The 27,266-nt window shown below is 45.4% G+C and overlaps 10 non-coding genes and 2 pseudogenes across 10 annotated transcripts; all 12 read left to right on the forward strand.

The window, feature by feature from the left end:
• The first annotated feature begins 4,653 nt into the window (after positions 1–4,653).
• On the forward strand, positions 4,654–4,854 carry LOC142724223 (U2 spliceosomal RNA; annotated as a pseudogene).
• Positions 4,855–6,155: 1,301 nt separating this feature from the next.
• On the forward strand, positions 6,156–6,346 carry LOC142724281 (U2 spliceosomal RNA). Its single transcript, XR_012876093.1, has one exon. It is a non-coding gene; the product is annotated as a U2 spliceosomal RNA (small nuclear RNA).
• A 1,301-nt stretch (positions 6,347–7,647) lies between these two features.
• LOC142724200 (U2 spliceosomal RNA) lies at positions 7,648–7,838 on the forward strand. The gene has a single exon (XR_012876035.1). It is a non-coding gene; the product is annotated as a U2 spliceosomal RNA (small nuclear RNA).
• A 1,301-nt stretch (positions 7,839–9,139) lies between these two features.
• Positions 9,140–9,330, forward strand: LOC142724212 (U2 spliceosomal RNA). The gene has a single exon (XR_012876045.1). It is a non-coding gene; the product is annotated as a U2 spliceosomal RNA (small nuclear RNA).
• A 6,311-nt stretch (positions 9,331–15,641) lies between these two features.
• LOC142724214 (U2 spliceosomal RNA) lies at positions 15,642–15,854 on the forward strand (annotated as a pseudogene).
• Positions 15,855–17,155: 1,301 nt separating this feature from the next.
• Positions 17,156–17,346, forward strand: LOC142724224 (U2 spliceosomal RNA). Its single transcript, XR_012876052.1, has one exon. It is a non-coding gene; the product is annotated as a U2 spliceosomal RNA (small nuclear RNA).
• Positions 17,347–18,647: 1,301 nt separating this feature from the next.
• On the forward strand, positions 18,648–18,838 carry LOC142724236 (U2 spliceosomal RNA). The gene has a single exon (XR_012876053.1). It is a non-coding gene; the product is annotated as a U2 spliceosomal RNA (small nuclear RNA).
• A 1,301-nt stretch (positions 18,839–20,139) lies between these two features.
• LOC142724238 (U2 spliceosomal RNA) lies at positions 20,140–20,330 on the forward strand. Its single transcript, XR_012876054.1, has one exon. It is a non-coding gene; the product is annotated as a U2 spliceosomal RNA (small nuclear RNA).
• A 1,301-nt stretch (positions 20,331–21,631) lies between these two features.
• On the forward strand, positions 21,632–21,822 carry LOC142724239 (U2 spliceosomal RNA). Its single transcript, XR_012876055.1, has one exon. It is a non-coding gene; the product is annotated as a U2 spliceosomal RNA (small nuclear RNA).
• Positions 21,823–23,123: 1,301 nt separating this feature from the next.
• LOC142724241 (U2 spliceosomal RNA) lies at positions 23,124–23,314 on the forward strand. The gene has a single exon (XR_012876056.1). It is a non-coding gene; the product is annotated as a U2 spliceosomal RNA (small nuclear RNA).
• Positions 23,315–24,615: 1,301 nt separating this feature from the next.
• On the forward strand, positions 24,616–24,806 carry LOC142724242 (U2 spliceosomal RNA). The gene has a single exon (XR_012876057.1). It is a non-coding gene; the product is annotated as a U2 spliceosomal RNA (small nuclear RNA).
• A 1,301-nt stretch (positions 24,807–26,107) lies between these two features.
• Positions 26,108–26,298, forward strand: LOC142724243 (U2 spliceosomal RNA). Its single transcript, XR_012876058.1, has one exon. It is a non-coding gene; the product is annotated as a U2 spliceosomal RNA (small nuclear RNA).
• The last annotated feature ends 968 nt before the right edge of the window (positions 26,299–27,266 follow it).

The following is a 27,266-nucleotide window of genomic DNA, read 5'->3' on the forward strand; positions in this document are numbered from 1 at the left end:
AACCTCTTTTTTCTACAGTGGAGAAATGTATAACAATTCATATGTATAACCCATTTTTGGATAGAAGGCTGGTCAGGGCTTTTTTAGCTCATTACTGTACCCATGTTAGAGGTGGTGTGGAGCAGAAGAACCTATGGGGAGTCTTTAATGGTGATATCAAGTACTGGGTCAGGCTGAAACCTGACTCCAGCTGTATTGGAGGAGTGATGAATCCTCCTGCTAATTTTTCCATTGGTGGGAATAAGGGATATCTGTACTACCAAGATATGCCATGCTTTTGTAGATCATGTTTTTCCTACGGGCATACCAAAGATGCATGCAAAGGCAAAGTTTGCAGAAATTGCAAGGAAACAGGACATGAGGCTAGTGCATGTATTTCCCCATCCAGGTGTGATATTTGTGGTTTGCCTGGTCATACCTGTAGGAAATGTCCAAAGGTGTTTCCTTTCTTAGGACAAGAGAGAAGAACATGGGGCAGACAGGTGAGAACAACAAGTTCCCTTGCTGCCTCTTCTGAGGTAATTTCAGAGCCAGCTGGCAATGTTTCTGTGGCTGCTTCTCAGGACCCTGGGAAAGCTGGATTAGGAGAGGTTCTAACCTCACATACTGACAGCATGGAGTTGGGTGTGGTCCCTCCTGCAGAGCCAACTGTTGATGAGACACCTGGGGTTATACCTATGGAAGGTAAAGACACAGCGCCACCTAGTGGGTGTGCATACCCTGATAACGGTGCAAGTATGCAAATTTTGTCCTTTTCTAGCCCAGAGTCAAAAATGGACGATTCAGCAAAAGTGGAGTGGTCAATATCGGAGGAGGACGAGAAGGAGGCCAGGATGCCTAGTGCCACTAGTGCGGAAATCTTCCATAAAGTTGTCTCAAAAAGGGGGAAGTCTGGAAAGGCGGTGAAGAGACTTAAGATAGGCTTATTGGAAGATTCTGCTCATGCAAATCCTTTTTCTTTGCTGGATAGTGACTCCAGTTCTAGCCCTAAGTCATCTGAGGTGGCCTCAGAAGTACCCAGCTCTCCTGGGGAAGGTTTCCTCAGTGAAGTCAATGTGGCAAATTTGGAAAGAGCGATGTATTTCCCTGGGACGTGATATGTTCTGGTTTTTTCCATGGTTTTCCATTGCACTAACAATACTATGCCCGCATGTCTTTGAGATTAAAAATTGTCTCACAAAATGTACGGGTGTTCTCCTCTGCTCACAAGCGTGCTGCAGTCCTGGACTTTTTGGCCTCTAAGGGCAGTGACATTGTTTGCGTACAAGAATGTGGTTTGTCAAAAATGCCTAGGAAAGAAGAATGGAAGTTTGGGGAAGCAATTTGGTCTTTTTCTTCCACAAATAGGAATGATGGAATTGGTATTCTTTTTAAAAATAATGAGTTTGTCATCAAACAGACTCAAATTATACAGGAAGGAAGATGTGTCTGTGTGTTACTATCCTATAAGGGGTGGCAGTTTAGGCTAATTAATATCTATGGCCATGCTGTGAAAACTGATAGGTTGGCACTTTTTGATTCTTTAAAATTTTTTCTTCATGGTAAAGTTCCTGTAATTATTGTTGGTGACATTAACTGTATCCTGGAGAAGCAGGCCCGAGCTGGGTCCACAGAGTCTAATGTGGATGTCACTGGAGTTTTGTGGAATAAAATTTTGCAGGACTTTGCTTTGCAGGACGCTGTCACCAGGAAACCAGGTCCATTTACTTACCATGCCGATGACGGAAGAACAGATTCTCGTCTGGACTTTTTCTTTTTTTCTATTTCAGCAATGAAATGTGTAGATTATGCGCAGGAGAGAGTGTGGTTTTCAGATCACGAGTGTTTGTTGGGGGTTTTTGTTATAAATAATTTCTTTTATGGTAGAGGGGTATGGAAGATGAATGTTAGTTTTCTGAGTGATGAAAGGGTGAAAACTAGGTTTGGGAAAAAATATGGGTTTTGGGTTAGGAAGAAAAGTTCTTTCTCTAATGTGTGTGAATGGTGGGTATGGGTGAAAAAAAAGATTGGTGGTTTCTTTAGACAGATAGGGTATAGAAGAGCGAGAAGGAAAAGATTAGAATATTCACGCTTTAATATGCGGATGACGTTCCTTCAACAATGTAAAAATTTGGGTATGGATGTAAGACACGATTTGGAAAAAACAAAAAAAGATATTAAGGAGTGGTTCCGAGAGAAAGGGAAAGAAATAATATTTAGATCTAAGGTGGAGGTTAGAGATAATCACGAGAAGTGCACTAGATTTTTCTTTAAAAAAATGTGTGGTGGGAAAAGTGGAATGAATGTGTTATTGGATAAGGATGATAAAGAGGTGTTTGGTAAGGATGTGATTGATGTGGTGTCTGATTTTTATAAACAACTGTATGATTTGAAGAAGTGTGATCTGGGTGATGATGAGGAGTTTTTGGATATTGTGGGTAATTTTGTTCCTGAAAGTGAATATGAGTCTTTGCTTGGTGAGATTATGGATGGTGAAGTAAAGGATGTGGTGGGAAGTATGGCTAAAAATAAGTCTCCAGGGATCGATGGAATACCAGCTGAGTTCTATGGGAAATATTGGGATATAATTGGGAAGGATGTTATAGATGTTATGAGAGTGTTGTTTTCTGGGATGAATATGTGTGATGTGATGAAGAAGGGTATGGTAGTTTTGTTGCATAAAAAAGGAGATAAGAGACGGTTAGAAAACTGGCGACCAATTACTTTGCTTAATACGGATTATAAAATTTTTGCCAAGCTGATTGCGAATCGTATGAGGAATGTTATTGGGTGTGTGATTGATGAGGATCAGGTATGTGCGGTACCGAAAAGGAAATTGCATGAGAATGTGGCGTTGGTGCGGGACATGCTTGAGGATTGTAAGGGTCGGAATAAGAAGGTGATTGTGTGTGCGTTAGATTTTGAGAAAGCGTTTGATCGTGTGGCGCATGTGTTTTTGTTCAAAGTGTTAGAGAGAATGGGTTTTCCGGTTCAGTTTGTGAGTTTGTTGAAGAAATTATACGCGAATGCAAAGAGTTGTGTGCAGGTGAATGGGTTTTTTTCAGAATCATTTAGTATTATGTCTGGTGTGCGACAGGGTTGTCCGTTGTCTCCCATCCTTTTTATTTGTGCGATTGAACCATTGTTGCAAATGATTAGAAATGATAAGGTTGTGAAAGGTTTGGTGGTGCCCGGGTGTGATGGAAAGCGTGTGAAAGCTTTGGGATATATGGATGATATTTGTGTATTGTGTGATTCAGTGTATGATATGTCCAGAGTGAAGTTGATTGTAAATATGTTTTGTATTGCGTCTGCTTTTAAAATAAATTGGGGTAAGAGCAAATTTAAATTTTTCTTCAGTAATGAACGGGTGAGTGATCCTGATATGGAACAGGTGAATGGTGTGAAAATTTTGGGTATTGTGTTTGATGATGAGTTGAAAGGGAGAGAAAGTTGGGATGAGTTAGGTGGTAGGATTGTGAGAAAGTTGGAAATGTGGAGAATGAGGGATCTTTCTTTTTCGGGGAAGGTTTTAATTGTCAAAAGCATTATTCTACCTATGATTTTATATGTTGCTTTGGTTTTTCCTCCTGCTGTTGCTATGTTAAAAAAAGTGAATAGAGTTTTGTTCCTTTTTTTATGGGGGAGCGGGATTGAGAAGGCAAGGAGAGAAATTCTAATGAAAAGCAGACGTAATGGAGGCTTGGATTTCCCAAATTTGGAGATTTTCATTGGAATTAATTGTGTACGTTTTTTTGTTGAGCTTTTATTTAAAGAATCCAAGGCTTCTAGAATGTCGAAGTATTTAGCTGGAACGGTGATTCAGCGTTTAAGGTGGGAAAAACGGAATTTATGTAAACCAATTGCTTTTCAGTGCACAGGGTGGTATTTGTATGTAGAAAAATTTATCAAAAAATTCCAGCTAGAGGATGTAAGAATGGAGAGATTTCTGAGTGAAAAGAATGTTGTGAGAAGTATGTGTATGAATAATGTGATGTGTTCTGTAAATGGTTTGAATTCGAAGGAGTCTAAGTCTGTGTGGAAGAAGATTGTTACGTATGATGTGTCAAATAAGCAGAAAGATTTGTTATGGATGTCGGTACATGGAGTGTTGCCTGTAAGGAGTGTTCAGAAAAGAAGAGGTTTGGTTGCATCTGAAAGGTGTCCGAGAGAAGGTTGTGGGGATGATGAGGATGTGAGTCATGTGTTTTGGTCGTGTAAGCATGCAAAGGATGTTTGGAAAAAGTTGAGTGGGTTGTGTGAAGAATTGACTGGTTTGAAGGTTTTGACGTATGAAATTGTCTTGTTTGGTTTGTGTAGTTTGGGTAGTGAAAAGGATAGAGTGTTGTGGATTTTTCTGACTTGTGTGAAAGAAGTATTGTGGAATACGAGGAATTTGAATGTGTATAAAAGAGAAGTATTTGAGATGGAGGATGTGGTTAGTATGGTATTGGCTAAATTGTATTTTTATTATAAATGGGATCTAGAAAGAGGTATGGATGCGGAAGGGATATGGCGAATGTTGAAATGGAGGTATTTAGTTTGAGGAATTTGTTTGATTTATCTTGTATTTGATGGAAAAATAAAATAATGAACCAGAGTGATGAGATTTTTTGAAAAATAGAGAGGTGGTTTGAACAACTACAGTTCTCGGTTTTATTCAAAAAAACCTGAATGGTTTAATAAAAAAAAAAAAAAAAAAAAAAAAAAAAAAAAAAAAAATCTGTTCTTATCAGTTTAATATCTGATACGTCCCCTATCTGGGGACCATATATTAAATGGATTTTTAGAACAGGGAGATGGAAATAGAGCTTGCTCTGTCCACTCCACGCATTGACCTGGTATTGCAGTATTTCCAGGACCGGTGCACCCTTCCCTTATGTGTTGACTAAAATCAGATTCCAAAAGTGCTATTTGTGTTTGCTATTGTTTTTGTCTTTCTGATGGGATCTCCCCTTTTAATCCCATTATTTCAACACCTGTTGGACAATGCATTTGTACAGTCATGTGTGATAATGAGCTCATTTATTAAATGCAATTAATTAATACATTGCCACCTCTTGTTGTGTGTGTGTCTTCTGTGTTTCTGTGTTTCCGGCATTTCACATTGGAACAGCTCATTCACCTTCCTTGTCTTCTCTCCGCCCTCCCTCCTAGGTAGGTTAAAGAGCTGCACCTGAGCCAGCCACTGATTGATGCAGCACCACAGTCAAATAGCGGAGTGGAGTAGGGGAACAGCAAACAGCCATTAAAGCCGCCCGCCCGCCCGCCCGCCCGCCTGCCTGCCTGCCTGCCTGCCTGCCCGCCACAATGGACCTACCTGTGTACACTACATGGATGTGATGGAATGTACTGTCGTCCCTACATTTCAAGAAGAAGTAAGAATTGCAGTTGCAACAAAGCCTTGCTTGCCTACAAAGAGAGCAGCAATTTGGATTTGTTACTATGTTACCTAGAAGAATAACAAACTGTGCAAGGATGGAGGTTGTAGGAGCAAAGAGAAGTTGTCTGTAAAGTTGGTGGATGCTTATTTTCCATTTTGCAGTCCCTTGTCTCCCTCTTGTGGCCTCCTGGAGGCAAATAAATGTGCAAAAAAAAGACAGCCTGGCGGCCGGCTGTTGCAGTGTTGCCCTCTCAGGCAACACTGAGTGACTGACTGAGCCGCACCGTCTTATATAAAGTTCAGACGGAACTTTGCACGTGTCATAGTGGAGCCCTCAGGATTCCAGAGCCAGCTTTCTGACATCATAATGGGGCCTGCCTCAGAGATAAAAGCCTGGGCCCAGGCAGTGTTGGTCAGTGCTGCTCAGCAGGCAGCACCGGACTGGACTGGATTAAAGCTGATACAAGGTGTGAAGGAACAAGGGGTGGCTGTGGGCATGCACTTGCTGCCGCTGCCAGTGTTTATCTGCATGGCAGGAGGGCATTTGGGCGTTGCCAGGAAGGCGTTTTTATGTAGATTCCTCCTCTTTCAGCACTGCATTGTGGTGCAAGCAAAAGAAGCAAATCCTGTGTAGCTTCCTCTCCGGCCTTTATTCACCTCCCGCTTAGTAGCTGTAAATGTGTGTGAGCCTGCAGGGCCCCATGGAATTGCCTAGGAGTAGGCTGAATCAATCGCTGCAAGGGGTGAACAGCAGTATGGGACAGGCTCGGGCAAGGCAAGGGCCGCTCGGGTTATCGCTTCTCGGCCTTTTGGCTAAGATCAAGTGTAGTATCTGTTCTTATCAGTTTAATATCTGATACGTCCCCTATCTGGGGACCATATATTAAATGGATTTTTAGAACAGGGAGATGGAAATAGAGCTTGCTCTGTCCACTCCACGCATTGACCTGGTATTGCAGTATTTCCAGGACCGGTGCACCCTTCCCTTATGTGTTGACTAAAATCAGATTCCAAAAGTGCTATTTGTGTTTGCTATTGTTTTTGTCTTTCTGATGGGATCTCCCCTTTTAATCCCATTATTTCAACACCTGTTGGACAATGCATTTGTACAGTCATGTGTGATAATGAGCTCATTTATTAAATGCAATTAATTAATACATTGCCACCTCTTGTTGTGTGTGTGTCTTCTGTGTTTCTGTGTTTCCGGCATTTCACATTGGAACAGCTCATTCACCTTCCTTGTCTTCTCTCCGCCCTCCCTCCTAGGTAGGTTAAAGAGCTGCACCTGAGCCAGCCACTGATTGATGCAGCACCACAGTCAAATAGCGGAGTGGAGTAGGGGAACAGCAAACAGCCATTAAAGCCGCCCGCCCGCCCGCCCGCCCGCCTGCCTGCCTGCCTGCCTGCCTGCCCGCCACAATGGACCTACCTGTGTACACTACATGGATGTGATGGAATGTACTGTCGTCCCTACATTTCAAGAAGAAGTAAGAATTGCAGTTGCAACAAAGCCTTGCTTGCCTACAAAGAGAGCAGCAATTTGGATTTGTTACTATGTTACCTAGAAGAATAACAAACTGTGCAAGGATGGAGGTTGTAGGAGCAAAGAGAAGTTGTCTGTAAAGTTGGTGGATGCTTATTTTCCATTTTGCAGTCCCTTGTCTCCCTCTTGTGGCCTCCTGGAGGCAAATAAATGTGCAAAAAAAAGACAGCCTGGCGGCCGGCTGTTGCAGTGTTGCCCTCTCAGGCAACACTGAGTGACTGACTGAGCCGCACCGTCTTATATAAAGTTCAGACGGAACTTTGCACGTGTCATAGTGGAGCCCTCAGGATTCCAGAGCCAGCTTTCTGACATCATAATGGGGCCTGCCTCAGAGATAAAAGCCTGGGCCCAGGCAGTGTTGGTCAGTGCTGCTCAGCAGGCAGCACCGGACTGGACTGGATTAAAGCTGATACAAGGTGTGAAGGAACAAGGGGTGGCTGTGGGCATGCACTTGCTGCCGCTGCCAGTGTTTATCTGCATGGCAGGAGGGCATTTGGGCGTTGCCAGGAAGGCGTTTTTATGTAGATTCCTCCTCTTTCAGCACTGCATTGTGGTGCAAGCAAAAGAAGCAAATCCTGTGTAGCTTCCTCTCCGGCCTTTATTCACCTCCCGCTTAGTAGCTGTAAATGTGTGTGAGCCTGCAGGGCCCCATGGAATTGCCTAGGAGTAGGCTGAATCAATCGCTGCAAGGGGTGAACAGCAGTATGGGACAGGCTCGGGCAAGGCAAGGGCCGCTCGGGTTATCGCTTCTCGGCCTTTTGGCTAAGATCAAGTGTAGTATCTGTTCTTATCAGTTTAATATCTGATACGTCCCCTATCTGGGGACCATATATTAAATGGATTTTTAGAACAGGGAGATGGAAATAGAGCTTGCTCTGTCCACTCCACGCATTGACCTGGTATTGCAGTATTTCCAGGACCGGTGCACCCTTCCCTTATGTGTTGACTAAAATCAGATTCCAAAAGTGCTATTTGTGTTTGCTATTGTTTTTGTCTTTCTGATGGGATCTCCCCTTTTAATCCCATTATTTCAACACCTGTTGGACAATGCATTTGTACAGTCATGTGTGATAATGAGCTCATTTATTAAATGCAATTAATTAATACATTGCCACCTCTTGTTGTGTGTGTGTCTTCTGTGTTTCTGTGTTTCCGGCATTTCACATTGGAACAGCTCATTCACCTTCCTTGTCTTCTCTCCGCCCTCCCTCCTAGGTAGGTTAAAGAGCTGCACCTGAGCCAGCCACTGATTGATGCAGCACCACAGTCAAATAGCGGAGTGGAGTAGGGGAACAGCAAACAGCCATTAAAGCCGCCCGCCCGCCCGCCCGCCCGCCTGCCTGCCTGCCTGCCTGCCTGCCCGCCACAATGGACCTACCTGTGTACACTACATGGATGTGATGGAATGTACTGTCGTCCCTACATTTCAAGAAGAAGTAAGAATTGCAGTTGCAACAAAGCCTTGCTTGCCTACAAAGAGAGCAGCAATTTGGATTTGTTACTATGTTACCTAGAAGAATAACAAACTGTGCAAGGATGGAGGTTGTAGGAGCAAAGAGAAGTTGTCTGTAAAGTTGGTGGATGCTTATTTTCCATTTTGCAGTCCCTTGTCTCCCTCTTGTGGCCTCCTGGAGGCAAATAAATGTGCAAAAAAAAGACAGCCTGGCGGCCGGCTGTTGCAGTGTTGCCCTCTCAGGCAACACTGAGTGACTGACTGAGCCGCACCGTCTTATATAAAGTTCAGACGGAACTTTGCACGTGTCATAGTGGAGCCCTCAGGATTCCAGAGCCAGCTTTCTGACATCATAATGGGGCCTGCCTCAGAGATAAAAGCCTGGGCCCAGGCAGTGTTGGTCAGTGCTGCTCAGCAGGCAGCACCGGACTGGACTGGATTAAAGCTGATTCAAGGTGTGAAGGAACAAGGGGTGGCTGTGGGCATGCACTTGCTGCCGCTGCCAGTGTTTATCTGCATGGCAGGAGGGCATTTGGGCGTTGCCAGGAAGGCGTTTTTATGTAGATTCCTCCTCTTTCAGCACTGCATTGTGGTGCAAGCAAAAGAAGCAAATCCTGTGTAGCTTCCTCTCCGGCCTTTATTCACCTCCCGCTTAGTAGCTGTAAATGTGTGTGAGCCTGCAGGGCCCCATGGAATTGCCTAGGAGTAGGCTGAATCAATCGCTGCAAGGGGTGAACAGCAGTATGGGACAGGCTCGGGCAAGGCAAGGGCCGCTCGGGTTATCGCTTCTCGGCCTTTTGGCTAAGATCAAGTGTAGTATCTGTTCTTATCAGTTTAATATCTGATACGTCCCCTATCTGGGGACCATATATTAAATGGATTTTTAGAACAGGGAGATGGAAATAGAGCTTGCTCTGTCCACTCCACGCATTGACCTGGTATTGCAGTATTTCCAGGACCGGTGCACCCTTCCCTTATGTGTTGACTAAAATCAGATTCCAAAAGTGCTATTTGTGTTTGCTATTGTTTTTGTCTTTCTGATGGGATCTCCCCTTTTAATCCCATTATTTCAACACCTGTTGGACAATGCATTTGTACAGTCATGTGTGATAATGAGCTCATTTATTAAATGCAATTAATTAATACATTGCCACCTCTTGTTGTGTGTGTGTCTTCTGTGTTTCTGTGTTTCCGGCATTTCACATTGGAACAGCTCATTCACCTTCCTTGTCTTCTCTCCGCCCTCCCTCCTAGGTAGGTTAAAGAGCTGCACCTGAGCCAGCCACTGATTGATGCAGCACCACAGTCAAATAGCGGAGTGGAGTAGGGGAACAGCAAACAGCCATTAAAGCCGCCCGCCCGCCCGCCCGCCCGCCTGCCTGCCTGCCTGCCTGCCTGCCCGCCACAATGGACCTACCTGTGTACACTACATGGATGTGATGGAATGTACTGTCGTCCCTACATTTCAAGAAGAAGTAAGAATTGCAGTTGCAACAAAGCCTTGCTTGCCTACAAAGAGAGCAGCAATTTGGATTTGTTACTATGTTACCTAGAAGAATAACAAACTGTGCAAGGATGGAGGTTGTAGGAGCAAAGAGAAGTTGTCTGTAAAGTTGGTGGATGCTTATTTTCCATTTTGCAGTCCCTTGTCTCCCTCTTGTGGCCTCCTGGAGGCAAATAAATGTGCAAAAAAAAGACAGCCTGGCGGCCGGCTGTTGCAGTGTTGCCCTCTCAGGCAACACTGAGTGACTGACTGAGCCGCACCGTCTTATATAAAGTTCAGACGGAACTTTGCACGTGTCATAGTGGAGCCCTCAGGATTCCAGAGCCAGCTTTCTGACATCATAATGGGGCCTGCCTCAGAGATAAAAGCCTGGGCCCAGGCAGTGTTGGTCAGTGCTGCTCAGCAGGCAGCACCGGACTGGACTGGATTAAAGCTGATACAAGGTGTGAAGGAACAAGGGGTGGCTGTGGGCATGCACTTGCTGCCGCTGCCAGTGTTTATCTGCATGGCAGGAGGGCATTTGGGCGTTGCCAGGAAGGCGTTTTTATGTAGATTCCTCCTCTTTCAGCACTGCATTGTGGTGCAAGCAAAAGAAGCAAATCCTGTGTAGCTTCCTCTCCGGCCTTTATTCACCTCCCGCTTAGTAGCTGTAAATGTGTGTGAGCCTGCAGGGCCCCATGGAATTGCCTAGGAGTAGGCTGAATCAATCGCTGCAAGGGGTGAACAGCAGTATGGGACAGGCTCGGGCAAGGCAAGGGCCGCTCGGGTTATCGCTTCTCGGCCTTTTGGCTCAGATCAGGTTTATTGCCTGGTCTGGGCCGGGGGTTCGGTCTTTCGTGGAGTCCTATCCGACGTTTTTGGGAGCGATCATCGTGCCGTTGGGCATTCCATTTCAAGATGGCAGCTGTGCGTAACACTATCCGTTTCGTGGTGAATGAGCAGAGGAGAGACGAAGTTGATACTGGACATATCATTGAGAACATCCTTCTGGACCTGGCTGGAGTTAAGTTGGTAGAGGTATTCTGTATCCAAGCTTTCAGCAATATTGCTACATATGATGTATCCTTTTTTGAGGCCGCCTACTGTTTAAACGTTTTTCAGTTGCTAAAGGAAAAACACATGCATGAGGCATTAACATCCATTGAAGTGCAACCTCTTTTTTCTACAGTGGAGAAATGTATAACAATTCATATGTATAACCCATTTTTGGATAGAAGGCTGGTCAGGGCCTTTTTAGCTCATTACTGTACCCATGTTAGAGGTGGTGTGGAGCAGAAGAACTTATGGGGAGTCTTTAATGGTGATATCAAGTACTGGGTCAGGCTGAAACCTGACTCCAGCTGTATTGGAGGAGTGATGAATCCTCCTGCTAATTTTTCCATTGGTGGGAATAAGGGATATCTGTACTACCAAGATATGCCATGCTTTTGTAGATCATGTTTTTCCTACGGGCATACCAAAGATGCATGCAAAGGCAAAGTTTGCAGAAATTGCAAGGAAACAGGACATGAGGCTAGTGCATGTATTTCCCCATCCAGGTGTGATATTTGTGGTTTGCCTGGTCATACCTGTAGGAAATGTCCAAAGGTGTTTCCTTTCTTAGGACAAGAGAGAAGAACATGGGGCAGACAGGTGAGAACAACAAGTTCCCTTGCTGCCTCTTCTGAGGTAATTTCAGAGCCAGCTGGCAATGTTTCTGTGGCTGCTTCTCAGGACCCTGGGAAAGCTGGATTAGGAGAGGTTCTAACCTCACATACTGACAGCATGGAGTTGGGTGTGGTCCCTCCTGCAGAGCCAACTGTTGATGAGACACCTGGGGTTATACCTATGGAAGGTAAAGACACAGCGCCACCTAGTGGGTGTGCATACCCTGATAACGGTGCAAGTATGCAAATTTTGTCCTTTTCTAGCCCAGAGTCAAAAATGGACGATTCAGCAAAAGTGGAGTGGTCAATATCGGAGGAGGACGAGAAGGAGGCCAGGATGCCTAGTGCCACTAGTGCGGAAATCTTCCATAAAGTTGTCTCAAAAAGGGGGAAGTCTGGAAAGGCGGTGAAGAGACTTAAGATAGGCTTATTGGAAGATTCTGCTCATGCAAATCCTTTTTCTTTGCTGGATAGTGACTCCAGTTCTAGCCCTAAGTCATCTGAGGTGGCCTCAGAAGTACCCAGCTCTCCTGGGGAAGGTTTCCTCAGTGAAGTCAATGTGGCAAATTTGGAAAGAGCGATGTATTTCCCTGGGACGTGATATGTTCTGGTTTTTTCCATGGCTTTCCATTGCACTAACAATACTATGCCCGCATGTCTTTGAGATTAAAAATTGTCTCACAAAATGTACGGGTGTTCTCCTCTGCTCACAAGCGTGCTGCAGTCCTGGACTTTTTGGCCTCTAAGGGCAGTGACATTGTTTGCGTACAAGAATGTGGTTTGTCAAAAATGCCTAGGAAAGAAGAATGGAAGTTTGGGGAAGCAATTTGGTCTTTTTCTTCCACAAATAGGAATGATGGAATTGGTATTCTTTTTAAAAATAATGAGTTTGTCATCAAACAGACTCAAATTATACAGGAAGGAAGATGTGTCTGTGTGTTACTATCCTATAAGGGGTGGCAGTTTAGGCTTATCAATATCTATGGCCATGCTGTGAAAACTGATAGGTTGGCACTTTTTGATTCTTTAAAATTTTTTCTTCATGGTAAAGTTCCTGTAATTATTGTTGGTGACATTAACTGTATCCTGGAGAAGCAGGCCCGAGCTGGGTCCACAGAGTCTAATGTGGATGTCACTGGAGTTTTGTGGAATAAAATTTTGCAGGACTTTGCTTTGCAGGACGCTGTCACCAGGAAACCAGGTCCATTTACTTACCATGCCGATGACGGAAGAACAGATTCTCGTCTGGACTTTTTCTTTTTTTCTATTTCAGTAATGAAATGTGTAGATTATGCGCAGGAGAGAGTGTGGTTTTCAGATCACGAGTGTTTGTTGGGGGTTTTTGTTATAAATAATTTCTTTTATGGTAGAGGGGTATGGAAGATGAATGTTAGTTTTCTGAGTGATGAAAGGGTGAAAACTAGGTTTGGGAAAAAATATGGGGTTTGGGTTAGGAAGAAAAGTTCTTTCTCTAATGTGTGTGAATGGTGGGTATGGGTGAAAAAAAAGATTGGTGGTTTCTTTAGACAGATAGGGTATAGAAGAGCGAGAAGGAAAAGATTAGAATATTCACGCTTTAATATGCGGATGACGTTCCTTCAACAATGTAAAAATTTGGGTATGGATGTAAGACACGATTTGGAAAAAACAAAAAAAGATATTAAGGAGTGGTTCCGAGAGAAAGGGAAAGAAATAATATTTAGATCTAAGGTGGAGGTTAGAGATAATCACGAGAAGTGCACTAGATTTTTCTTTAAAAAAATGTGTGGTGGGAAAAGTGGAATGAATGTGTTATTGGATAAGGATGATAAAGAGGTGTTTGGTAAGGATGTGATTGATGTGGTGTCTGATTTTTATAAACAACTGTATGATTTGAAGAAGTGTGATCTGGGTGATGATGAGGAGTTTTTGGATATTGTGGGTAATTTTGTTCCTGAAAGTGAATATGAGTCTTTGCTTGGTGAGATTATGGATGGTGAAGTAAAGGATGTGGTGGGAAGTATGGCTAAAAATAAGTCTCCAGGGATCGATGGAATACCAGCTGAGTTCTATGGGAAATATTGGGATATAATTGGGAAGGATGTTATAGACGTTATGAGAGTGTTGTTTTCTGGGATGAATATGTGTGATGTGATGAAGAAGGGTATGGTAGTTTTGTTGCATAAAAAAGGAGATAAGAGACGGTTAGAAAACTGGCGACCAATTACTTTGCTTAATACGGATTATAAAATTTTTGCCAAGCTGATTGCGAATCGTATGAGGAATGTTATTGGGTGTGTGATTGATGAGGATCAGGTATGTGCGGTACCGAAAAGGAAATTGCATGAGAATGTGGCGTTGGTGCGGGACATGCTTGAGGATTGTAAGGGTCGGAATAAGAAGGTGATTGTGTGTGCGTTAGATTTTGAGAAAGCGTTTGATCGTGTGGCGCATGTGTTTTTGTTCAAAGTGTTAGAGAGAATGGGTTTTCCGGTTCAGTTTGTGAGTTTGTTGAAGAAATTATACGCGAATGCAAAGAGTTGTGTGCAGGTGAATGGGTTTTTTTCAGAATCATTTAGTATTATGTCTGGTGTGCGACAGGGTTGTCCGTTGTCTCCCATCCTTTTTATTTGTGCGATTGAACCATTGTTGCAAATGATTAGAAATGATAAGGTTGTGAAAGGTTTGGTGGTGCCCGGGTGTGATGGAAAGCGTGTGAAAGCTTTGGGATATATGGATGATATTTGTGTATTGTGTGATTCAGTGTATGATATGTCCAGAGTGAAGTTGATTGTAAATATGTTTTGTATTGCGTCTGCTTTTAAAATAAATTGGGGTAAGAGCAAATTTAAATTTTTCTTCAGTAATGAACGGGTGAGTGATCCTGATATGGAACAGGTGAATGGTGTGAAAATTTTGGGTATTGTGTTTGATGATGAGTTGAAAGGGAGAGAAAGTTGGGATGAGTTAGGTGGTAGGATTGTGAGAAAGTTGGAAATGTGGAGAATGAGGGATCTTTCTTTTTCGGGGAAGGTTTTAATTGTCAAAAGCATTATTCTACCTATGATTTTATATGTTGCTTTGGTTTTTCCTCCTGCTGTTGCTATGTTAAAAAAAGTGAATAGAGTTTTGTTCCTTTTTTTATGGGGGAGCGGGATTGAGAAGGCAAGGAGAGAAATTCTAATGAAAAGCAGACGTAATGGAGGCTTGGATTTCCCAAATTCGGAGATTTTTATTGGAATTAATTGTGTACGTTTTTTTTGTTGAGCTTTTATTTAAAGAATCCAAGGCTTCTAGAATGTCGAAGTATTTAGCTGGAACGGTGATTCAGCGTTTAAGGTGGGAAAAACGGAATTTATGTAAACCAATTGCTTTTCAGTGCACAGGGTGGTATTTGTATGTAGAAAAATTTATCAAAAAATTCCAGCTAGAGGATGTAAGAATGGAGAGATTTCTGAGTGAAAAGAATGTTGTGAGAAGTATGTGTATGAATAATGTGATGTGTTCTGTAAATGGTTTGAATTCGAAGGAGTCTAAGTCTGTGTGGAAGAAGATTGTTACGTATGATGTGTCAAATAAGCAGAAAGATTTGTTATGGATGTCGGTACATGGAGTGTTGCCTGTAAGGAGTGTTCAGAAAAGAAGAGGTTTGGTTGCATCTGAAAGGTGTCCGAGAGAAGGTTGTGGGGATGATGAGGATGTGAGTCATGTGTTTTGGTCGTGTAAGCATGCAAAGGATGTTTGGAAAAAGTTGAGTGGGTTGTGTGAAGAATTGACTGGTTTGAAGGTTTTGACGTATGAAATTGTCTTGTTTGGTTTGTGTAGTTTGGGTAGTGAAAAGGATAGAGTGTTGTGGATTTTTCTGACTTGTGTGAAAGAAGTATTGTGGAATACGAGGAATTTGAATGTGTATAAAAGAGAAGTATTTGAGATGGAGGATGTGGTTAGTATGGTATTGGCTAAATTGTATTTTTATTATAAATGGGATCTAGAAAGAGGTATGGATGCGGAAGGGATATGGCGAATGTTGAAATGGAGGTATTTAGTTTGAGGAATTTGTTTGATTTATCTTGTATTTGATGGAAAAATAAAATAATGAACCAGAGTGATGAGATTTTTTGAAAAATAGAGAGGTGGTTTGAACAACTACAGTTCTCGGTTTTATTCAAAAAAACCTGAATGGTTTAATAAAAAAAAAAAAAAAAAAAAAAAAATCTGTTCTTATCAGTTTAATATCTGATACGTCCCCTATCTGGGGACCATATATTAAATGGATTTTTAGAACAGGGAGATGGAAATAGAGCTTGCTCTGTCCACTCCACGCATTGACCTGGTATTGCAGTATTTCCAGGACCGGTGCACCCTTCCCTTATGTGTTGACTAAAATCAGATTCCAAAAGTGCTATTTGTGTTTGCTATTGTTTTTGTCTTTCTGATGGGATCTCCCCTTTTAATCCCATTATTTCAACACCTGTTGGACAATGCATTTGTACAGTCATGTGTGATAATGAGCTCATTTATTAAATGCAATTAATTAATACATTGCCACCTCTTGTTGTGTGTGTGTCTTCTGTGTTTCTGTGTTTCCGGCATTTCACATTGGAACAGCTCATTCACCTTCCTTGTCTTCTCTCCGCCCTCCCTCCTAGGTAGGTTAAAGAGCTGCACCTGAGCCAGCCACTGATTGATGCAGCACCACAGTCAAATAGCGGAGTGGAGTAGGGGAACAGCAAACAGCCATTAAAGCCGCCCGCCCGCCCGCCCGCCCGCCTGCCTGCCTGCCTGCCTGCCTGCCCGCCACAATGGACCTACCTGTGTACACTACATGGATGTGATGGAATGTACTGTCGTCCCTACATTTCAAGAAGAAGTAAGAATTGCAGTTGCAACAAAGCCTTGCTTGCCTACAAAGAGAGCAGCAATTTGGATTTGTTACTATGTTACCTAGAAGAATAACAAACTGTGCAAGGATGGAGGTTGTAGGAGCAAAGAGAAGTTGTCTGTAAAGTTGGTGGATGCTTATTTTCCATTTTGCAGTCCCTTGTCTCCCTCTTGTGGCCTCCTGGAGGCAAATAAATGTGCAAAAAAAAGACAGCCTGGCGGCCGGCTGTTGCAGTGTTGCCCTCTCAGGCAACACTGAGTGACTGACTGAGCCGCACCGTCTTATATAAAGTTCAGACGGAACTTTGCACGTGTCATAGTGGAGCCCTCAGGATTCCAGAGCCAGCTTTCTGACATCATAATGGGGCCTGCCTCAGAGATAAAAGCCTGGGCCCAGGCAGTGTTGGTCAGTGCTGCTCAGCAGGCAGCACCGGACTGGACTGGATTAAAGCTGATACAAGGTGTGAAGGAACAAGGGGTGGCTGTGGGCATGCACTTGCTGCCGCTGCCAGTGTTTATCTGCATGGCAGGAGGGCATTTGGGCGTTGCCAGGAAGGCGTTTTTATGTAGATTCCTCCTCTTTCAGCACTGCATTGTGGTGCAAGCAAAAGAAGCAAATCCTGTGTAGCTTCCTCTCCGGCCTTTATTCACCTCCCGCTTAGTAGCTGTAAATGTGTGTGAGCCTGCAGGGCCCCATGGAATTGCCTAGGAGTAGGCTGAATCAATCGCTGCAAGGGGTGAACAGCAGTATGGGACAGGCTCGGGCAAGGCAAGGGCCGCTCGGGTTATCGCTTCTCGGCCTTTTGGCTAAGATCAAGTGTAGTATCTGTTCTTATCAGTTTAATATCTGATACGTCCCCTATCTGGGGACCATATATTAAATGGATTTTTAGAACAGGGAGATGGAAATAGAGCTTGCTCTGTCCACTCCACGCATTGACCTGGTATTGCAGTATTTCCAGGACCGGTGCACCCTTCCCTTATGTGTTGACTAAAATCAGATTCCAAAAGTGCTATTTGTGTTTGCTATTGTTTTTGTCTTTCTGATGGGATCTCCCCTTTTAATCCCATTATTTCAACACCTGTTGGACAATGCATTTGTACAGTCATGTGTGATAATGAGCTCATTTATTAAATGCAATTAATTAATACATTGCCACCTCTTGTTGTGTGTGTGTCTTCTGTGTTTCTGTGTTTCCGGCATTTCACATTGGAACAGCTCATTCACCTTCCTTGTCTTCTCTCCGCCCTCCCTCCTAGGTAGGTTAAAGAGCTGCACCTGAGCCAGCCACTGATTGATGCAGCACCACAGTCAAATAGCGGAGTGGAGTAGGGGAACAGCAAACAGCCATTAAAGCCGCCCGCCCGCCCGCCCGCCCGCCTGCCTGCCTGCCTGCCTGCCTGCCCGCCACAATGGACCTACCTGTGTACACTACATGGATGTGATGGAATGTACTGTCGTCCCTACATTTCAAGAAGAAGTAAGAATTGCAGTTGCAACAAAGCCTTGCTTGCCTACAAAGAGAGCAGCAATTTGGATTTGTTACTATGTTACCTAGAAGAATAACAAACTGTGCAAGGATGGAGGTTGTAGGAGCAAAGAGAAGTTGTCTGTAAAGTTGGTGGATGCTTATTTTCCATTTTGCAGTCCCTTGTCTCCCTCTTGTGGCCTCCTGGAGGCAAATAAATGTGCAAAAAAAAGACAGCCTGGCGGCCGGCTGTTGCAGTGTTGCCCTCTCAGGCAACACTGAGTGACTGACTGAGCCGCACCGTCTTATATAAAGTTCAGACGGAACTTTGCACGTGTCATAGTGGAGCCCTCAGGATTCCAGAGCCAGCTTTCTGACATCATAATGGGGCCTGCCTCAGAGATAAAAGCCTGGGCCCAGGCAGTGTTGGTCAGTGCTGCTCAGCAGGCAGCACCGGACTGGACTGGATTAAAGCTGATACAAGGTGTGAAGGAACAAGGGGTGGCTGTGGGCATGCACTTGCTGCCGCTGCCAGTGTTTATCTGCATGGCAGGAGGGCATTTGGGCGTTGCCAGGAAGGCGTTTTTATGTAGATTCCTCCTCTTTCAGCACTGCATTGTGGTGCAAGCAAAAGAAGCAAATCCTGTGTAGCTTCCTCTCCGGCCTTTATTCACCTCCCGCTTAGTAGCTGTAAATGTGTGTGAGCCTGCAGGGCCCCATGGAATTGCCTAGGAGTAGGCTGAATCAATCGCTGCAAGGGGTGAACAGCAGTATGGGACAGGCTCGGGCAAGGCAAGGGCCGCTCGGGTTATCGCTTCTCGGCCTTTTGGCTAAGATCAAGTGTAGTATCTGTTCTTATCAGTTTAATATCTGATACGTCCCCTATCTGGGGACCATATATTAAATGGATTTTTAGAACAGGGAGATGGAAATAGAGCTTGCTCTGTCCACTCCACGCATTGACCTGGTATTGCAGTATTTCCAGGACCGGTGCACCCTTCCCTTATGTGTTGACTAAAATCAGATTCCAAAAGTGCTATTTGTGTTTGCTATTGTTTTTGTCTTTCTGATGGGATCTCCCCTTTTAATCCCATTATTTCAACACCTGTTGGACAATGCATTTGTACAGTCATGTGTGATAATGAGCTCATTTATTAAATGCAATTAATTAATACATTGCCACCTCTTGTTGTGTGTGTGTCTTCTGTGTTTCTGTGTTTCCGGCATTTCACATTGGAACAGCTCATTCACCTTCCTTGTCTTCTCTCCGCCCTCCCTCCTAGGTAGGTTAAAGAGCTGCACCTGAGCCAGCCACTGATTGATGCAGCACCACAGTCAAATAGCGGAGTGGAGTAGGGGAACAGCAAACAGCCATTAAAGCCGCCCGCCCGCCCGCCCGCCCGCCTGCCTGCCTGCCTGCCTGCCTGCCCGCCACAATGGACCTACCTGTGTACACTACATGGATGTGATGGAATGTACTGTCGTCCCTACATTTCAAGAAGAAGTAAGAATTGCAGTTGCAACAAAGCCTTGCTTGCCTACAAAGAGAGCAGCAATTTGGATTTGTTACTATGTTACCTAGAAGAATAACAAACTGTGCAAGGATGGAGGTTGTAGGAGCAAAGAGAAGTTGTCTGTAAAGTTGGTGGATGCTTATTTTCCATTTTGCAGTCCCTTGTCTCCCTCTTGTGGCCTCCTGGAGGCAAATAAATGTGCAAAAAAAAGACAGCCTGGCGGCCGGCTGTTGCAGTGTTGCCCTCTCAGGCAACACTGAGTGACTGACTGAGCCGCACCGTCTTATATAAAGTTCAGACGGAACTTTGCACGTGTCATAGTGGAGCCCTCAGGATTCCAGAGCCAGCTTTCTGACATCATAATGGGGCCTGCCTCAGAGATAAAAGCCTGGGCCCAGGCAGTGTTGGTCAGTGCTGCTCAGCAGGCAGCACCGGACTGGACTGGATTAAAGCTGATACAAGGTGTGAAGGAACAAGGGGTGGCTGTGGGCATGCACTTGCTGCCGCTGCCAGTGTTTATCTGCATGGCAGGAGGGCATTTGGGCGTTGCCAGGAAGGCGTTTTTATGTAGATTCCTCCTCTTTCAGCACTGCATTGTGGTGCAAGCAAAAGAAGCAAATCCTGTGTAGCTTCCTCTCCGGCCTTTATTCACCTCCCGCTTAGTAGCTGTAAATGTGTGTGAGCCTGCAGGGCCCCATGGAATTGCCTAGGAGTAGGCTGAATCAATCGCTGCAAGGGGTGAACAGCAGTATGGGACAGGCTCGGGCAAGGCAAGGGCCGCTCGGGTTATCGCTTCTCGGCCTTTTGGCTAAGATCAAGTGTAGTATCTGTTCTTATCAGTTTAATATCTGATACGTCCCCTATCTGGGGACCATATATTAAATGGATTTTTAGAACAGGGAGATGGAAATAGAGCTTGCTCTGTCCACTCCACGCATTGACCTGGTATTGCAGTATTTCCAGGACCGGTGCACCCTTCCCTTATGTGTTGACTAAAATCAGATTCCAAAAGTGCTATTTGTGTTTGCTATTGTTTTTGTCTTTCTGATGGGATCTCCCCTTTTAATCCCATTATTTCAACACCTGTTGGACAATGCATTTGTACAGTCATGTGTGATAATGAGCTCATTTATTAAATGCAATTAATTAATACATTGCCACCTCTTGTTGTGTGTGTGTCTTCTGTGTTTCTGTGTTTCCGGCATTTCACATTGGAACAGCTCATTCACCTTCCTTGTCTTCTCTCCGCCCTCCCTCCTAGGTAGGTTAAAGAGCTGCACCTGAGCCAGCCACTGATTGATGCAGCACCACAGTCAAATAGCGGAGTGGAGTAGGGGAACAGCAAACAGCCATTAAAGCCGCCCGCCCGCCCGCCCGCCCGCCTGCCTGCCTGCCTGCCTGCCTGCCCGCCACAATGGACCTACCTGTGTACACTACATGGATGTGATGGAATGTACTGTCGTCCCTACATTTCAAGAAGAAGTAAGAATTGCAGTTGCAACAAAGCCTTGCTTGCCTACAAAGAGAGCAGCAATTTGGATTTGTTACTATGTTACCTAGAAGAATAACAAACTGTGCAAGGATGGAGGTTGTAGGAGCAAAGAGAAGTTGTCTGTAAAGTTGGTGGATGCTTATTTTCCATTTTGCAGTCCCTTGTCTCCCTCTTGTGGCCTCCTGGAGGCAAATAAATGTGCAAAAAAAAGACAGCCTGGCGGCCGGCTGTTGCAGTGTTGCCCTCTCAGGCAACACTGAGTGACTGACTGAGCCGCACCGTCTTATATAAAGTTCAGACGGAACTTTGCACGTGTCATAGTGGAGCCCTCAGGATTCCAGAGCCAGCTTTCTGACATCATAATGGGGCCTGCCTCAGAGATAAAAGCCTGGGCCCAGGCAGTGTTGGTCAGTGCTGCTCAGCAGGCAGCACCGGACTGGACTGGATTAAAGCTGATACAAGGTGTGAAGGAACAAGGGGTGGCTGTGGGCATGCACTTGCTGCCGCTGCCAGTGTTTATCTGCATGGCAGGAGGGCATTTGGGCGTTGCCAGGAAGGCGTTTTTATGTAGATTCCTCCTCTTTCAGCACTGCATTGTGGTGCAAGCAAAAGAAGCAAATCCTGTGTAGCTTCCTCTCCGGCCTTTATTCACCTCCCGCTTAGTAGCTGTAAATGTGTGTGAGCCTGCAGGGCCCCATGGAATTGCCTAGGAGTAGGCTGAATCAATCGCTGCAAGGGGTGAACAGCAGTATGGGACAGGCTCGGGCAAGGCAAGGGCCGCTCGGGTTATCGCTTCTCGGCCTTTTGGCTAAGATCAAGTGTAGTATCTGTTCTTATCAGTTTAATATCTGATACGTCCCCTATCTGGGGACCATATATTAAATGGATTTTTAGAACAGGGAGATGGAAATAGAGCTTGCTCTGTCCACTCCACGCATTGACCTGGTATTGCAGTATTTCCAGGACCGGTGCACCCTTCCCTTATGTGTTGACTAAAATCAGATTCCAAAAGTGCTATTTGTGTTTGCTATTGTTTTTGTCTTTCTGATGGGATCTCCCCTTTTAATCCCATTATTTCAACACCTGTTGGACAATGCATTTGTACAGTCATGTGTGATAATGAGCTCATTTATTAAATGCAATTAATTAATACATTGCCACCTCTTGTTGTGTGTGTGTCTTCTGTGTTTCTGTGTTTCCGGCATTTCACATTGGAACAGCTCATTCACCTTCCTTGTCTTCTCTCCGCCCTCCCTCCTAGGTAGGTTAAAGAGCTGCACCTGAGCCAGCCACTGATTGATGCAGCACCACAGTCAAATAGCGGAGTGGAGTAGGGGAACAGCAAACAGCCATTAAAGCCGCCCGCCCGCCCGCCCGCCCGCCTGCCTGCCTGCCTGCCTGCCTGCCCGCCACAATGGACCTACCTGTGTACACTACATGGATGTGATGGAATGTACTGTCGTCCCTACATTTCAAGAAGAAGTAAGAATTGCAGTTGCAACAAAGCCTTGCTTGCCTACAAAGAGAGCAGCAATTTGGATTTGTTACTATGTTACCTAGAAGAATAACAAACTGTGCAAGGATGGAGGTTGTAGGAGCAAAGAGAAGTTGTCTGTAAAGTTGGTGGATGCTTATTTTCCATTTTGCAGTCCCTTGTCTCCCTCTTGTGGCCTCCTGGAGGCAAATAAATGTGCAAAAAAAAGACAGCCTGGCGGCCGGCTGTTGCAGTGTTGCCCTCTCAGGCAACACTGAGTGACTGACTGAGCCGCACCGTCTTATATAAAGTTCAGACGGAACTTTGCACGTGTCATAGTGGAGCCCTCAGGATTCCAGAGCCAGCTTTCTGACATCATAATGGGGCCTGCCTCAGAGATAAAAGCCTGGGCCCAGGCAGTGTTGGTCAGTGCTGCTCAGCAGGCAGCACCGGACTGGACTGGATTAAAGCTGATACAAGGTGTGAAGGAACAAGGGGTGGCTGTGGGCATGCACTTGCTGCCGCTGCCAGTGTTTATCTGCATGGCAGGAGGGCATTTGGGCGTTGCCAGGAAGGCGTTTTTATGTAGATTCCTCCTCTTTCAGCACTGCATTGTGGTGCAAGCAAAAGAAGCAAATCCTGTGTAGCTTCCTCTCCGGCCTTTATTCACCTCCCGCTTAGTAGCTGTAAATGTGTGTGAGCCTGCAGGGCCCCATGGAATTGCCTAGGAGTAGGCTGAATCAATCGCTGCAAGGGGTGAACAGCAGTATGGGACAGGCTCGGGCAAGGCAAGGGCCGCTCGGGTTATCGCTTCTCGGCCTTTTGGCTAAGATCAAGTGTAGTATCTGTTCTTATCAGTTTAATATCTGATACGTCCCCTATCTGGGGACCATATATTAAATGGATTTTTAGAACAGGGAGATGGAAATAGAGCTTGCTCTGTCCACTCCACGCATTGACCTGGTATTGCAGTATTTCCAGGACCGGTGCACCCTTCCCTTATGTGTTGACTAAAATCAGATTCCAAAAGTGCTATTTGTGTTTGCTATTGTTTTTGTCTTTCTGATGGGATCTCCCCTTTTAATCCCATTATTTCAACACCTGTTGGACAATGCATTTGTACAGTCATGTGTGATAATGAGCTCATTTATTAAATGCAATTAATTAATACATTGCCACCTCTTGTTGTGTGTGTGTCTTCTGTGTTTCTGTGTTTCCGGCATTTCACATTGGAACAGCTCATTCACCTTCCTTGTCTTCTCTCCGCCCTCCCTCCTAGGTAGGTTAAAGAGCTGCACCTGAGCCAGCCACTGATTGATGCAGCACCACAGTCAAATAGCGGAGTGGAGTAGGGGAACAGCAAACAGCCATTAAAGCCGCCCGCCCGCCCGCCCGCCCGCCTGCCTGCCTGCCTGCCTGCCTGCCCGCCACAATGGACCTACCTGTGTACACTACATGGATGTGATGGAATGTACTGTCGTCCCTACATTTCAAGAAGAAGTAAGAATTGCAGTTGCAACAAAGCCTTGCTTGCCTACAAAGAGAGCAGCAATTTGGATTTGTTACTATGTTACCTAGAAGAATAACAAACTGTGCAAGGATGGAGGTTGTAGGAGCAAAGAGAAGTTGTCTGTAAAGTTGGTGGATGCTTATTTTCCATTTTGCAGTCCCTTGTCTCCCTCTTGTGGCCTCCTGGAGGCAAATAAATGTGCAAAAAAAAGACAGCCTGGCGGCCGGCTGTTGCAGTGTTGCCCTCTCAGGCAACACTGAGTGACTGACTGAGCCGCACCGTCTTATATAAAGTTCAGACGGAACTTTGCACGTGTCATAGTGGAGCCCTCAGGATTCCAGAGCCAGCTTTCTGACATCATAATGGGGCCTGCCTCAGAGATAAAAGCCTGGGCCCAGGCAGTGTTGGTCAGTGCTGCTCAGCAGGCAGCACCGGACTGGACTGGATTAAAGCTGATACAAGGTGTGAAGGAACAAGGGGTGGCTGTGGGCATGCACTTGCTGCCGCTGCCAGTGTTTATCTGCATGGCAGGAGGGCATTTGGGCGTTGCCAGGAAGGCGTTTTTATGTAGATTCCTCCTCTTTCAGCACTGCATTGTGGTGCAAGCAAAAGAAGCAAATCCTGTGTAGCTTCCTCTCCGGCCTTTATTCACCTCCCGCTTAGTAGCTGTAAATGTGTGTGAGCCTGCAGGGCCCCATGGAATTGCCTAGGAGTAGGCTGAATCAATCGCTGCAAGGGGTGAACAGCAGTATGGGACAGGCTCGGGCAAGGCAAGGGCCGCTCGGGTTATCGCTTCTCGGCCTTTTGGCTAAGATCAAGTGTAGTATCTGTTCTTATCAGTTTAATATCTGATACGTCCCCTATCTGGGGACCATATATTAAATGGATTTTTAGAACAGGGAGATGGAAATAGAGCTTGCTCTGTCCACTCCACGCATTGACCTGGTATTGCAGTATTTCCAGGACCGGTGCACCCTTCCCTTATGTGTTGACTAAAATCAGATTCCAAAAGTGCTATTTGTGTTTGCTATTGTTTTTGTCTTTCTGATGGGATCTCCCCTTTTAATCCCATTATTTCAACACCTGTTGGACAATGCATTTGTACAGTCATGTGTGATAATGAGCTCATTTATTAAATGCAATTAATTAATACATTGCCACCTCTTGTTGTGTGTGTGTCTTCTGTGTTTCTGTGTTTCCGGCATTTCACATTGGAACAGCTCATTCACCTTCCTTGTCTTCTCTCCGCCCTCCCTCCTAGGTAGGTTAAAGAGCTGCACCTGAGCCAGCCACTGATTGATGCAGCACCACAGTCAAATAGCGGAGTGGAGTAGGGGAACAGCAAACAGCCATTAAAGCCGCCCGCCCGCCCGCCCGCCCGCCTGCCTGCCTGCCTGCCTGCCTGCCCGCCACAATGGACCTACCTGTGTACACTACATGGATGTGATGGAATGTACTGTCGTCCCTACATTTCAAGAAGAAGTAAGAATTGCAGTTGCAACAAAGCCTTGCTTGCCTACAAAGAGAGCAGCAATTTGGATTTGTTACTATGTTACCTAGAAGAATAACAAACTGTGCAAGGATGGAGGTTGTAGGAGCAAAGAGAAGTTGTCTGTAAAGTTGGTGGATGCTTATTTTCCATTTTGCAGTCCCTTGTCTCCCTCTTGTGGCCTCCTGGAGGCAAATAAATGTGCAAAAAAAAGACAGCCTGGCGGCCGGCTGTTGCAGTGTTGCCCTCTCAGGCAACACTGAGTGACTGACTGAGCCGCACCGTCTTATATAAAGTTCAGACGGAACTTTGCACGTGTCATAGTGGAGCCCTCAGGATTCCAGAGCCAGCTTTCTGACATCATAATGGGGCCTGCCTCAGAGATAAAAGCCTGGGCCCAGGCAGTGTTGGTCAGTGCTGCTCAGCAGGCAGCACCGGACTGGACTGGATTAAAGCTGATACAAGGTGTGAAGGAACAAGGGGTGGCTGTGGGCATGCACTTGCTGCCGCTGCCAGTGTTTATCTGCATGGCAGGAGGGCATTTGGGCGTTGCCAGGAAGGCGTTTTTATGTAGATTCCTCCTCTTTCAGCACTGCATTGTGGTGCAAGCAAAAGAAGCAAATCCTGTGTAGCTTCCTCTCCGGCCTTTATTCACCTCCCGCTTAGTAGCTGTAAATGTGTGTGAGCCTGCAGGGCCCCATGGAATTGCCTAGGAGTAGGCTGAATCAATCGCTGCAAGGGGTGAACAGCAGTATGGGACAGGCTCGGGCAAGGCAAGGGCCGCTCGGGTTATCGCTTCTCGGCCTTTTGGCTAAGATCAAGTGTAGTATCTGTTCTTATCAGTTTAATATCTGATACGTCCCCTATCTGGGGACCATATATTAAATGGATTTTTAGAACAGGGAGATGGAAATAGAGCTTGCTCTGTCCACTCCACGCATTGACCTGGTATTGCAGTATTTCCAGGACCGGTGCACCCTTCCCTTATGTGTTGACTAAAATCAGATTCCAAAAGTGCTATTTGTGTTTGCTATTGTTTTTGTCTTTCTGATGGGATCTCCCCTTTTAATCCCATTATTTCAACACCTGTTGGACAATGCATTTGTACAGTCATGTGTGATAATGAGCTCATTTATTAAATGCAATTAATTAATACATTGCCACCTCTTGTTGTGTGTGTGTCTTCTGTGTTTCTGTGTTTCCGGCATTTCACATTGGAACAGCTCATTCACCTTCCTTGTCTTCTCTCCGCCCTCCCTCCTAGGTAGGTTAAAGAGCTGCACCTGAGCCAGCCACTGATTGATGCAGCACCACAGTCAAATAGCGGAGTGGAGTAGGGGAACAGCAAACAGCCATTAAAGCCGCCCGCCCGCCCGCCCGCCCGCCTGCCTGCCTGCCTGCCTGCCTGCCCGCCACAATGGACCTACCTGTGTACACTACATGGATGTGATGGAATGTACTGTCGTCCCTACATTTCAAGAAGAAGTAAGAATTGCAGTTGCAACAAAGCCTTGCTTGCCTACAAAGAGAGCAGCAATTTGGATTTGTTACTATGTTACCTAGAAGAATAACAAACTGTGCAAGGATGGAGGTTGTAGGAGCAAAGAGAAGTTGTCTGTAAAGTTGGTGGATGCTTATTTTCCATTTTGCAGTCCCTTGTCTCCCTCTTGTGGCCTCCTGGAGGCAAATAAATGTGCAAAAAAAAGACAGCCTGGCGGCCGGCTGTTGCAGTGTTGCCCTCTCAGGCAACACTGAGTGACTGACTGAGCCGCACCGTCTTATATAAAGTTCAGACGGAACTTTGCACGTGTCATAGTGGAGCCCTCAGGATTCCAGAGCCAGCTTTCTGACATCATAATGGGGCCTGCCTCAGAGATAAAAGCCTGGGCCCAGGCAGTGTTGGTCAGTGCTGCTCAGCAGGCAGCACCGGACTGGACTGGATTAAAGCTG

The sequence above is a fragment of the Rhinoderma darwinii genome, unplaced genomic scaffold (assembly GCF_050947455.1).
Source record: "Rhinoderma darwinii isolate aRhiDar2 unplaced genomic scaffold, aRhiDar2.hap1 Scaffold_576, whole genome shotgun sequence".
Classification (NCBI taxonomy): Eukaryota; Metazoa; Chordata; class Amphibia; order Anura; family Rhinodermatidae; genus Rhinoderma; species Rhinoderma darwinii.